The following is a 12,759-nucleotide window of genomic DNA, read 5'->3' as shown; positions in this document are numbered from 1 at the left end:
AGGCTTTGTGCCCACTGAATGACACACAGCAACAGTTAACCCACTCCACAAAGGGGGAGCCACCACTGATCCCGGGAACTATCGACCTATTAGCCTGACAAGCCTAGTCTGCAAGGCCATGGAAGGTATCATCATGGAACTCATAAACAAAGACATTGGTAACCACCAAACTCTGGATCCCACCCAGTTCGGGTTTGTGAAAAGCAGATCATGCCTCCTGAACCTGATTGACTTCTTTGCGGCAGTCACCAAAGCCGTAGATGAGGGTAAGGTGGTTCACACAGCTTATCTTGACCTCGCCAAAGCTTTCAACACCATCCCCCATTCTGGAATTATAGCTAAACACACTAAACTAGGTATAAATCCCTACGTCACAAGATGGGTTGCCTACTGGCTCACTGACTGAACCCACACTGTAAAAGTTGCAGACTCCAAATCTGACTTCAAAGCAGTGACAAGTGGAGTACCACAGGGTTCAATCCTGGGACCTCTCCTGTTTTGTATCTACTTCTCTGAAGTACAGGCTAACACAGAAGGCCTCTGGATAATGAAGTTCACAGATCACTGCAAACTAGGAGCCATAGTCAAGTCCTCAAATGATGTGGACATCCTACAGAAGGGCCTTGCTGAGACAGATGCCTGGAGTCAGAGCCATGACCTCAAGCACAATGCCAAAAAGTGCAATGTCAACCCCTTTGGTAAAACCTCTGTACCCATGAACTACCACATAGGCAACAATCTACTTAACACTGAATGTGTGATAAGAGACCTTGGGACCCAGTTGGACAGTAGTCTCTCCTTTGATAGTCACATCGCCACAGTAGTCAGGAAGTTTTTCTACATGGCACACCTCATCATAAAAGGGTTTTCATCCAGGAAAAAAAAGGTCATTGCTCCCCTCTACTCAACACTCATTAGACCCATTAAAGAGTACAATGCACCTTTTGGAATGTACCTCACAAGACATCTGCAGCAGTTGGAAAGGCCACAAAAGTACCTCACAAAGAGGATTACTGTCCTCAAACAAATGCCCTACACTGACCGCCTAAACACCTCCAGCTTTACTGCGTAGCATATCGCCTACTCCGAGGTGATCTCTGCCTAACATATAAAGCTATGTCAAACTCAGAGCTGTTGGACATGCTACATCTAAAGAAATCCCAATCCCTCCAAGCTACATGCTCTAGGGACCTAAACCTTGTCACCACAATAAACAGGACATGCTGGAGGGATAGATTCCTGTCCCAGAGACTTCCCATACTGTGGAACAGGCTACCCATCTATGTCAAGCAAAGTTCTTCATTAGCACTCTTCAAGAAAAATCTTAATGAGTGGATGGGAAATAGGAAATACACCCCGGGGATCCCTTCTGTGTCTCTGCTCGACAGTGACACAAGAAAATAACTTTCTTGCATGGTGTAAGCTAGGGAACCTTGTTGGCTAGGCTTACGTAGGGCCTTGGGCCGATAGCCTAGTACATACATATGAACCTATGAACCTATATATATATATATATATATATATATATATATATATATATAGATATATAGATAGATATATAGATAGATAGCTATATATATATATATATATATATATATATATATATATATATATATATATATATATATATATATATCTATAGATATAGATATATATAAATATATATCTATATATATATATATATATATATATATATATATATATATTTATATGGGTCTACTTTAAAACATTGACATGCAAAACACCAAAGACAAGAACACCGAGACCAGAAGATCGACAACAGAGATGACCGACAGTTTAAAAGCACGAAACTTCACATGCCCGACAAACCTCAATCCAGACGATCAACAAAACAAAACAAATACCTTTTCCAAAAAACAAACACACAACCCAAGCACAACATAAACCTTACAAACCTACACTAAACCTTACATGCACAACTATCTATGCACTAACCTTAACCCAAACCCTAACCCTAAGGTCCGTCACTATCGCACACTCACCTAACCTGCGCCCTAGCCCTAACTCACTTAACCCACCCCTAACCCTAAAGTCTGTCACTATTGCACACTTACCTTATCTGCACCCTAACCCTAACTCACTTAACCCGCCCCTAACCCTAAGGTCTGTCACTATCGCACACTTACTTTAACATGATGGTGTTCTCAGCGTCGGGCTTTTAAACTGTCGGTCATCTCAGTTGTCAATCTTCCGGTCTCGGTGTTCTCGTCGTCAGTGTTTTGCATGTTGGTGTTTTAAAGTAGACCCATATATATACATATATATATATATATATATATATATATATATATATATATATATATATATTTATATATATATATATAGATATATATATATATATATATATATATACATACATATGTGTATAAATAGAAATATAAAGGTGTACTTAAAAATGTCTAAACTCCTAAACATCAACACCATTAATAACAACATGAAAGAACGGGATATAATTGACATTTAGCTGCACATTTTCTGAGACATAACCTCGAAGCATGCAAGTACACAACAATGCTTTTTGTGAGGGGGGGACAGCCTCCTCCTGTACTCATTATGTGGGGGATGCACCCCTTAGCCCCTAGCTAATTATATATATTTTCCATTTCCAAAATCACACAACATGATGCCATACATACATACATATATATATATATATATATATATATATATATATATATATATATATATATATGGGTCTATGTCAGATGAACAAGTTTTCAGAAACTTGAAATTCATACTGTGGAGACCATATGATTTCTTTACATATTTGCTGGGAGAACAAGCCTGCTGCACCCCCATGCAAATTATATATACTAACTCCAAGATTGTACTGCAGTAATAAAAATGGTAATTTCCCAATCCAAATATCATCATTCAAAAGCTTTGTTTTTTTCAAAAACTTGATCATATGGTCTCGACCATGTGAATTTTGAGTTTCTGAAAACTCAATGAACTGATATGGACCCATATATACATATATATATATATATATATATATATATATATATATATATATATATATATATATACACACACACACACACATACAAATGCATGTGTGTAGGTAGATACTGTACATAGATAGAGTTATATAGGGCCTCACTGTCTCTTCAATATAAATAATAGGTAAAATCTCTTACTAAGTTTACTAATACATATGAAAATAACATATAAAGACAGCATTTCCCCTAATGACTGAGATCGAAAGCTAAGTACTGACTACTGCTAAATACCATATATAACATGGCACGTGTGCTAGCACACTGCTTCATTATGATTATTATATTACATGGCACGTGTGCTACCACACTGCTTCATTACAATCATTATATTACATGGTATGTGTGCTAGCACACTGCTCCATTATGATTATTATATTACATGGCATGTGTGCTACCACACTGCTTCATTACAATCATTATATTACATGGTATGTGTGCTAGCACACTGCTCCATTATGATGATTATTATATAACAAGGCATGTTTGCTAGCATACTGCTTTATTATTATGATTATTTTTGCTATCTTAGATATCAGACTCAGGGCACATATTGTTGAACCCCCTTCCCTCCCTTTCAGTAATCATACCAGAACTTTATTGAATGTAACTTTATTCTCAGCAAATGACACTAAAGTCTACTTCCATGCTTATGCAGTTTCATTTTAAACTATCCACAACTTCATTACTACATCTCAATATTTCAAACTCATGGCCATTATTTATACTTTTTCAATAGCAAACAAAAGACCAGTATCTATGCCACTAAAACAGTAAAGTTCATAACACAGTATTTATTCTGCAAGTTAGGAAATGTATGAAAATGCAGTATGAATCCACATTCCAAAATTACTGAATAAGTCTGAATTAGTTGGGATATTTTGTAGACACCCTAATGTTTGTGGTTATCAGTTGGGTACAACAACCCAGTGTTTCCATAAGTCAAACATCTCTCTTATGCTGTGCTGATGATGCTAGAAGAAACAGAAACATGCATGTCCACAGCTAGAGGAGTTTGGCTTTATTGGCCTGAAATTGTCCATAAATAAACTTAAAGGTAAAAGTAAAGGAAAAAGTCATGGGCATTCAGAATTCCCATTTAGCTGAAACACCTGATATCCTTAAGGGGTAATTTGCATATATCCCATGTTCCCTCTGATACAAGAGGTTTAATGTATCACACAGTGGAAAGTCTAGCTTTGTTAGATTTTTCTTTTTGTGTTTTTTAACCAGTTGGATTTCCTATGTGACCTTTATACTCATTGTTTTAGTTCTACCATGCTGTCAAGGCTGGACAAAAGGGGGGAGGTAATAGCTGTCTCTCTCTCTTCCACAGATCCATGGGGCATCCAATAATCCATTATAGTAGAGAATATCAAATACTTTTGAACCTCTGATACAAGAGGTTTAATGTATCACACAGTGGAAAGTCTAGCTTTGTTAGATTTTTCTTTTTGTGTTTTTTAACCCTCTAGCTGCCAAGGCATTCTGGAATGGTCCTCACCAACATTGCCTACCAATCTGCTTCTAGTACCTTTGCTAAATCAGACTACAGTGGTAACCCTCTCCTTTAGAGCCCTGAACAGAAAACAACTCTGACTTCAATGAATTTAGACACAATAAATTTGTTGAATTCTGTATTAAGCTATGTATGCTAGATTGCAATTTACCCACTCCCCATGAAACTTCAGTTGCTACGTTTTCATATAAACTCATGTCCCACATAAAAGGCGTATAGAACTAATATTTCCCACTAGAGCTGCATTAATTGGGAAATAAAAAATAAAGCACTTAGTGGTCCATCACTATAACCAACAATCCTTATCACAAAAGAAAAAATTAAATCTACCCACAACTAAAGACTCAAATTAAAAAGGTTAGCAAGGAACTAAAAATGGACATTAGAAAGACCAAAGCTAAACAGACCATTGGCTCTTCGATACCCTAAAGTGTGAACTTTTGATTGGAGCTTTCCTTTGCCTCTGCACAGTTGTCAAGCTTGCGTAACACTTAGCTCATTGCTTTCCAGGTTACGCAAGTTTGGTGACTATGCCACCATTTCCTGAAGCTTGTTATGGTCAAGCCACAGCACGATAAGTACTTTCCAGAGTTTAATTGCACTCTGACTAGAAAAATATAAGAACTGCAAATACATACTTGCATTATCTGTTGTGTTTTTGTACTTGAAGTGACTGTTTGCTTTTACCACTGCGTCTGACTTCTTGTTTAAATTACTGATCCATCTGGAACTGTATAAAACATTGCTGTATTGTACTTTATCCTTGAACTGATCAATGCTTATTGGCTGCCTCTCATTACTTTGCTGAGAAGTGTCTTGATTTTTTACCTGTGTGTTCTGCATTTCTGTTTAGTTTTAACTTGGTTATTTGCAACACTCTGGGGAGTGTACAACACTGTTTTTACATTAAGAAGACTGGCATACACTCTAGTGGCAGGAGAGGGTAGCTAGGTGTCTCCTGAGATGGGTATCACTGTTTGATACCCCAACATGTGGGTTTTTGATTGGACAGAGGGCTAATTTGTTTGTTTGGTGCTTTTCTTTTTTTGACTATAAAGTTGTTGCACTTGCGTGATGCAGCTCATTGCATAGCAGTGGTGAGCATTGTCCTGTATAGATACAGACGCCTATAGGAACTGAAATTTTCCATACATAGCTACCCGTGAAATTCCCCCAGAAACTAGCTGTGCTAAGAGCAATTTATTTCTGCATGGAGGGACATCTCATCCATGACATTAGGATTAGATACTAAAATTATAGGCTTTTACTCTTCAGAAACCAAGCAAGCTAGCTGGAAAACTCACCTAGTACCTTCCCCTTTTAGAGCAGTTTGTAAGAGCCTGTAACAGTGGCTACTATCTTTGTAGCCATCTTGGTGGATATGGGCATGCTGGGATAATGTAGCAATTGTCTCATGTTAACAAAAAACCACCTAATTCTCAAACAAACACAGTATGTGAGAGATGTAGTTACACAATGTCACTTGAGGCAAGGCTCTCACATACAGGCACTTATAACACCAAAATGATTGTCAGAAACACACCCACTACACTCACCACACTCACTATAGACCAGTCATATAGACCCACATATACTTAGGCTCTAAAATGTATTCTTCTTAAACTACAAAGACATCATAGACATTGCACTCATAAGTCTTTTCAGCAATCTCAAAACCACTATACCACAACAACTACCACATCATATGTAGCTACACCTTGTGGTGCCTCAGTTTCTAAGCTCATAAGGCACACCACATCACAGCCCAATATTTTGGTCATAGGAGACTCCATTTTGAGGCACCCAGATATGCCTCCCACCAGGCTGTAAGTGCAGAGTCATGGTCAATTGCCTATCTGGGGCCAGGATCTAACATATCTCACACACAGACATACACACACACACACACACACACACACACACACACACACACACACACACACACACACACACTCACATGTACACACACACACACACACACACACACACACACACACACGCACACACACACACACACACACACACACTCACATGCATACACACACACACACACACACACACACACACACACACACACACACACACACACACACACACACACACACACACACACACACACACACACACACACACACACACTCAGATCTCTAAACCACAAGTACCAGTATGACTCAGTCATAGTCTATGTGGGTGTAAATGATCTGAGATGTACCTCCCTGCATTATATGAAGAGACACATGATGGCGCTCTTTGAATATGTGTGCCAGAACAGTATGAGCCTAGCACTGAGCAGCATTCTACCATCTCCAAAGATGATGCCACAATATTGACAAAAACAAATTGACTTTGATAACTAACTTAGATTTTGGTGTCACTCCAAGCAGGTACAATATTTGTCAACCTGCATAGATAGATAGATAAGGCTGTCGGACCACACTGTTTTGCCAGTGATAATCTGTACCTGTCTCTTCTAGGCTTTCAAATATTGGCAAAAAACATATACAAACTCATAGTGCTTTTTTCAGACATTGCAAGCCAGATAAACCTTAAGACATAGCAAAACCAGCTCAAGAAAATATGAAAGCCTTCTTCTATGTCCATAACCTCAAAGTCAATACAGGGCAATGGTTTGAACTAACAGTAGATAGAATATACTGAACTGGAGGATATGGCAAACCTTCTGTCTAACAAATTCAGTTAAATTTTACTCTATCTTCCCCATAGTCATCCCTTAGAAAATACCCCAGACATCATTTCTCCTACCTATCACTATGGAACAGGTGCTAAATACTTTCTATAAAGCCAAGAACACTGCATCGCTGGGCACAGATAGTCTACCAGGCTGTCCCTTAAATATGACTTGTCAGCGCTACCAGTATCACTATTATCTATAGCCTCAAGACCAGGCTGTCCCTTAAATATGACTTGTCAGCGCTACCAGTATCACTATTATCTATAGCCTCAAGACAGACCTCATGCCCTGTGAATGGAGGACTGCAACTGTCATCCATCTACACAAGGGTGGGCCATCTACGAACCCAGGAAACTGCAGACCCATAAGCCTGATTAGACTCATGTGCAAAGCTATGGAATTATCATGAAAATGAGAAACAGTGACATAGGTAACCTTCAGAAACGGGATCCGACTTAGTTTGGTTTTGTCAAGGACAGTTCAGACCTATCCAACCTGGTGAACTTCTTTGAAAAGTTCACCAAAACGATAAATGAGGGGGTAAATGGTCCAAACCACCTATTTTGACCTAGCCAAAGGATTTGTTACAATACCTCACTTCAGCATTGTTGAAAAACTGCATCTATATCATATTATCGTACGAGGTAAATAGCAAACGCTATTTCATTGTACCGATAATATCGAAGCAACAAAATATCGAACAAATGGAACTGCTCCGGAAAAAAAAAAAGAAACTTAAACACACCCCCTACTTAAATATACCAACTCTGAGATCACACCATAGTGGAGGAAATGGCAAAGTCCCGAAGACGGCCCAACAAATTTTTTCCCTGGGAAAAAATATGATGTTCCGTGACTTCTCTATTTTGCCATTTCAACAGTATCAGATTGACTAAATAGCATTTGCTGTTTAGACCATTCAATAGCATCATATAGACCTGAAAAACTCACTAAACTAGGTATAATCCCCTATGCAACCTACTAGACAGCCATCTGGCTCACAAACAGGATACAAGAAGTTAGAATAGGTGAGTCTACCTCCACAAAGAGGCCAGTTACTAGTTGAATCTGTCAGGACTTAGTGCTGGGGTGGCTCTTTTTTGGCATCTACTTCTGTGGAGTCAAGGCCAGCATAAAGAGCATTTGGCTGGCCAAGTTTTCAGAAGATTGCAAACTGGGTTTAGTCATAAAAAAGCCTTCAGTGACACAAATACCCTTCAAGAAGGCCTGACACAGACAAATAACTAGTGCCAGAGCCATGGAATTAAACCCAAAGTCAAGAAATGCATAATATTTTCCTGTCATGAAAACTACCACATTGACAGTACCCCCTAAGAGTAGACACAATGATCAGGGATCTGGGAATGCATATAGACAATAATCTATCCTTTGACCATCAAGTATCTGTGGTGGTAAGTAAGTTGTACTGTGTTGCTCATCTTATAAGCAAGGGTATAGCATCTAGGTCCAAGGACATTATCATTCCACTGTACTCGGCCTTCATTAGACCAATCATTTAATACAACATGTCCTTCGGTATCTACCTGATTAGGTGTATCCAACAACTGGAGTGTCCAGGTGTTCCTCACAAAAAGAATAATGGGTGTTAAGAACATGACCTCTGCAGATAGCCTCAAAATGCCTGACCTTTAACAACATTCATGAGGAGGAGTGAGTTTTAAGAGAAGGCAGAAAGTGCACAATAAATGTAATTTCAGAATGTATGACAGTTGTTGTAAAGAAAGAACATGTATATGCAATGTATAATGCATGAAAATCATTATTATGGTTTGTTGTATTTTTTGTTAATTTACTGGGTCTATGGCTTAAATGATAATTTAATAAAGGTGTTTAAAAAAGAGCCTGACCTATGAAGTATCACCTGAACCTGCTCTGATGGAACTGTTGTACATTTGCAAAACAAATATCTCCAAAAAATAAGCAAGTCAAGTTACCTAAATTTCACCTGCAACATAAATAGGACATTTTGGAGTGATAGTTATGTGTCTCAGAGACTACCCCGTACCACTTCTGTGCATCAAGCAGCTTATTCACATCAAGCAGAGCTCCTCCCTAACCCAATTAAAGTGCAACATGAACTAGTGGGTGGGAAATTGCATAACCACCCTCCTGGCCTGGCACCCATGTCTATAATGGAGAGAGAGAGAGAGAGAGAGAAGCAACCTGCAAATGCTAGATCACCCATGCCCAAGTCTACATACACTCCATAAAACAAGCCTAGGATGTTCTATCTCCCATATATATATATGGGAAGCATAGAAAGGCTTAAAAAGACCCCTAGGGTGTAGTAACCACCCATTAACCTAGACTAGTAATCATATATGAACCTGTAAACCTATTGACTGAAGCTGACATAAGAGGCCAAAGACAACAAGTGAGATTCAGCATGTAAACTCACATTATCTTCATGCTTGAGCACTGCAAGTGATTCGCTCAGCATGTACAGCCACTAACTTTTATTTACATCTGCCTTTCTTTTTAACATTAGTAAGCTAAGAAATAATGCCTTGCAATGAGTGGAACAAATCCAAAATGGCACTACCAAGTTTGATCTTAACATATAGCTAGCAATGCTGCAGACAGTTTTAGTGCTAACCTCACTAGAATTCCACAAAACCCCAAAGTTCCATTTACTCCCCAAGCTCACCATGACCATATACTAGCTGCACTCTGTAAAGCTAAAAATACCACTTCCATGGGCCCAGACAATTTACTTCAATGCCTAATTAATAGTACAAAACCTGCCCTCGCTGAACCTCTCCTGCACTTATGTAACTTAAACCTAGTCACAGGGTATGTCCCTGAAATTTGGGAAACTGCTGTAGTGATGAAAGTGCACAAAATGGGACTTACCACTGACCCTTGCAATTACAGCCCCATCAGCTTATACAGCCTAATTTATTAAGCCACGGAATGCTTCACGTCTGACTAAATAAACTGCACTGTTAAAAACCTCATCAAACTAAACCCATAACAATTTATTTTTCTGAAGTACAAATCACGCCTGCTTAATTTGGTAAACTTCATTGTGAAGGTTACGGAGGCAGTGGATGGTGACCTCTCAGTCCAGACAGGATATCTGGGCCTGGCTAAGGTCTTTGACATGTACTCATGCTGGCATTGTAAACAAGTTAAATAATTAAAAGTAAACTTGTATGTGGAAAGATACATTTATAACTGGTAGAAGAAAAGAGCTCACACAATCAAGGTGGCAGGTGCCACTTTAGCAAGTAAAAATCCAACCAGTGAAGTAGCACTGGACTTAGCACTATGATACATCCTGGTATATACTTTACTGACCTCCAAACCAAAAAACCTGACCTAGGGTTAACCGTATTTTCCAATGACTACAAGATGGCTATTATATTCTGTTCTCATACTGATATAAAAATGCTTCAGCAAGAACTATTCCTTACTAACCAATGTTATCCTTAAAAATGCTCAAACTAAATGCAAAAAATAAAGTGAAGCATTTCTGCCTTTGGGAAAATAGGCAGGAACTCGTAGTCATAGAACATGACAAATCAGTGAACAATGGTTAAAATGTCCTTCTATGTAGCATATGTTAACAGATATCCAGAAGTATTTTATCTACATCAAAGGATGCTCTTGTCCCTTTGTACTTCATCTTAGACTGATTATTGAGTATAATGTCCTTTTCTACATGTGCTTAGCCAGACGTTTAAGACAGCTAGAGAGGTCCCAAAGGAAGGATCCTGATCAAAAAAGACTGCTGGCCTAAAAACCATTACAGAGACTTGAAGTTGGAGGCATATCTCATAACTGTCCAGATTTTCATAGAATGTCCATATTTTTGTATAACATTTTTTGTTCTGTTCCTCATAAAATTTGTGTTTTTCTGGTAAATCACCAAGGAGTGAAGTCACTGAATTAAGAGAGACAATTGAGTTTCAATCCTCAAATCATTCAGAAAATACACAATAATGCCATTCCTGCTAGTATATCAACTTTTTAAGTTTGTAAATGGAGTAATTAAAAATTGTCCCTATTTGTGGGATTTTGCTTCACCCCTCCCCCACCATTCTTTTTGGCTTTGTCCAGAACTCTTGTGATAAGAGGTTGAGATGTATGGCTGGAAGGACACGTTCAGTATCAGTCTGTTGCTATATCCCTAGAACAAACTGCCCCTGCATTTTAAACACAGTGACATTCTTACCTCTTTCAAAGCTAGCTTTGATGATTGGATGGCTAATTGCAAGCTTATTACTAGTCTGAAGTCTTGACCCTGTGGAAATTAAGGGGGAGCACATCCTGAAGTGGGTATTTTGGCAAGGCCCAAATGGCCTTCATATTCACTTGTCTTGTACGCTCTAGGACACTGTTATGCTATGAAGTTTAGGGTAAGGGCTTATGCTCATATATCTGACCTAACATGTACAGTGCATTCTACAACAGTACAAATAAAAAATATTTCCAATCCCTGCACCCCACATATACTTTATATTAGTGTATATAGTGCATCTAACATTCAAATGGCAGTGCAGAGGTCATGTAAAGCAGAAAAGCACAGCAGCAGTTAGAGACCCGATTTATAGTTGTACAAGGAGATTTTCAGACAGACATGCTAGAAAGATTCTTGCAATATAGAAATAAGGTATAGTGTTTGATCCTGATCATGTGTTAATGGCTGAAGCATACCTCTCAAGTGTACCTCATTATGAGGAACGTACCTCATTTGGGGTCTTAAAAGGTTCATGTTCCTCGAAGTTCCTCAAAGTTCCACATTGAAAGACTCTGTCACACATTCAGTGTTAGGAATTTTTTAAAGTGAAATCCATTGTAAATAGAAGTGAATCATATTAATTCATTAAAAGATCTTCTTTATACATAAAAACCAGCTTATTTTAACCATCATATGACCTTCCTAGTTGAAGTTGTTAGTAAGCCATTAGTATGTGTTTCACATTTTGCCCATTTGTTCCACATTATGAGGGCTAGTGTTCCTCATTTTGGACATGGAAGATTGAGAGCTATGGTCTGAAGTTTCCATGTGCTTGTGTAAGTATCCCTACCTTCCAAACACATGATGGGTGTTTTTTGTCTCAAGGATGAAAAATACTGCATATAAATCCAGCCCTCCCAGTTGAACATGAGAGAAGTACTTACAGAGTGCACCCAAAAATTGAAAGGAGTCATGGACAGAAGCGCAGACATTAGATGCTACATTTTTGAGTAAGAGTCATGTAGGCCAACTGCTTTAGGCATCTACTTTGATGTGCATTACCATCTAGATAGGGACCACAACAGGGTCATTTAGCACCCACCCCTCAATACTAGGTTGACAAGCAAAAAAAAAAGTTATGTTTATGTGAGGAGTGAAACTTAAAAAAAAATAAAAAGATTTAAAAAAATTTGGATCTGCCATTCTCACTTCCTGACACCTTGCAACCAGGATGGTTGCATCCTTTGCCCTATCCTAGATATACTTTGGCACAGACTATGTGCCATATCAGGGATAGCCACTTGTGCAGGTAAAAACTACCTCT

The sequence above is a fragment of the Protopterus annectens genome, chromosome 11.part0 (assembly GCF_019279795.1).
Source record: "Protopterus annectens isolate FY-2018-M chromosome 11.part0, PAN1.0, whole genome shotgun sequence".
In the NCBI taxonomy this organism is placed as follows: Eukaryota; Metazoa; Chordata; order Ceratodontiformes; family Protopteridae; genus Protopterus; species Protopterus annectens.
This window is presented reverse-complemented; position numbering follows the sequence as displayed.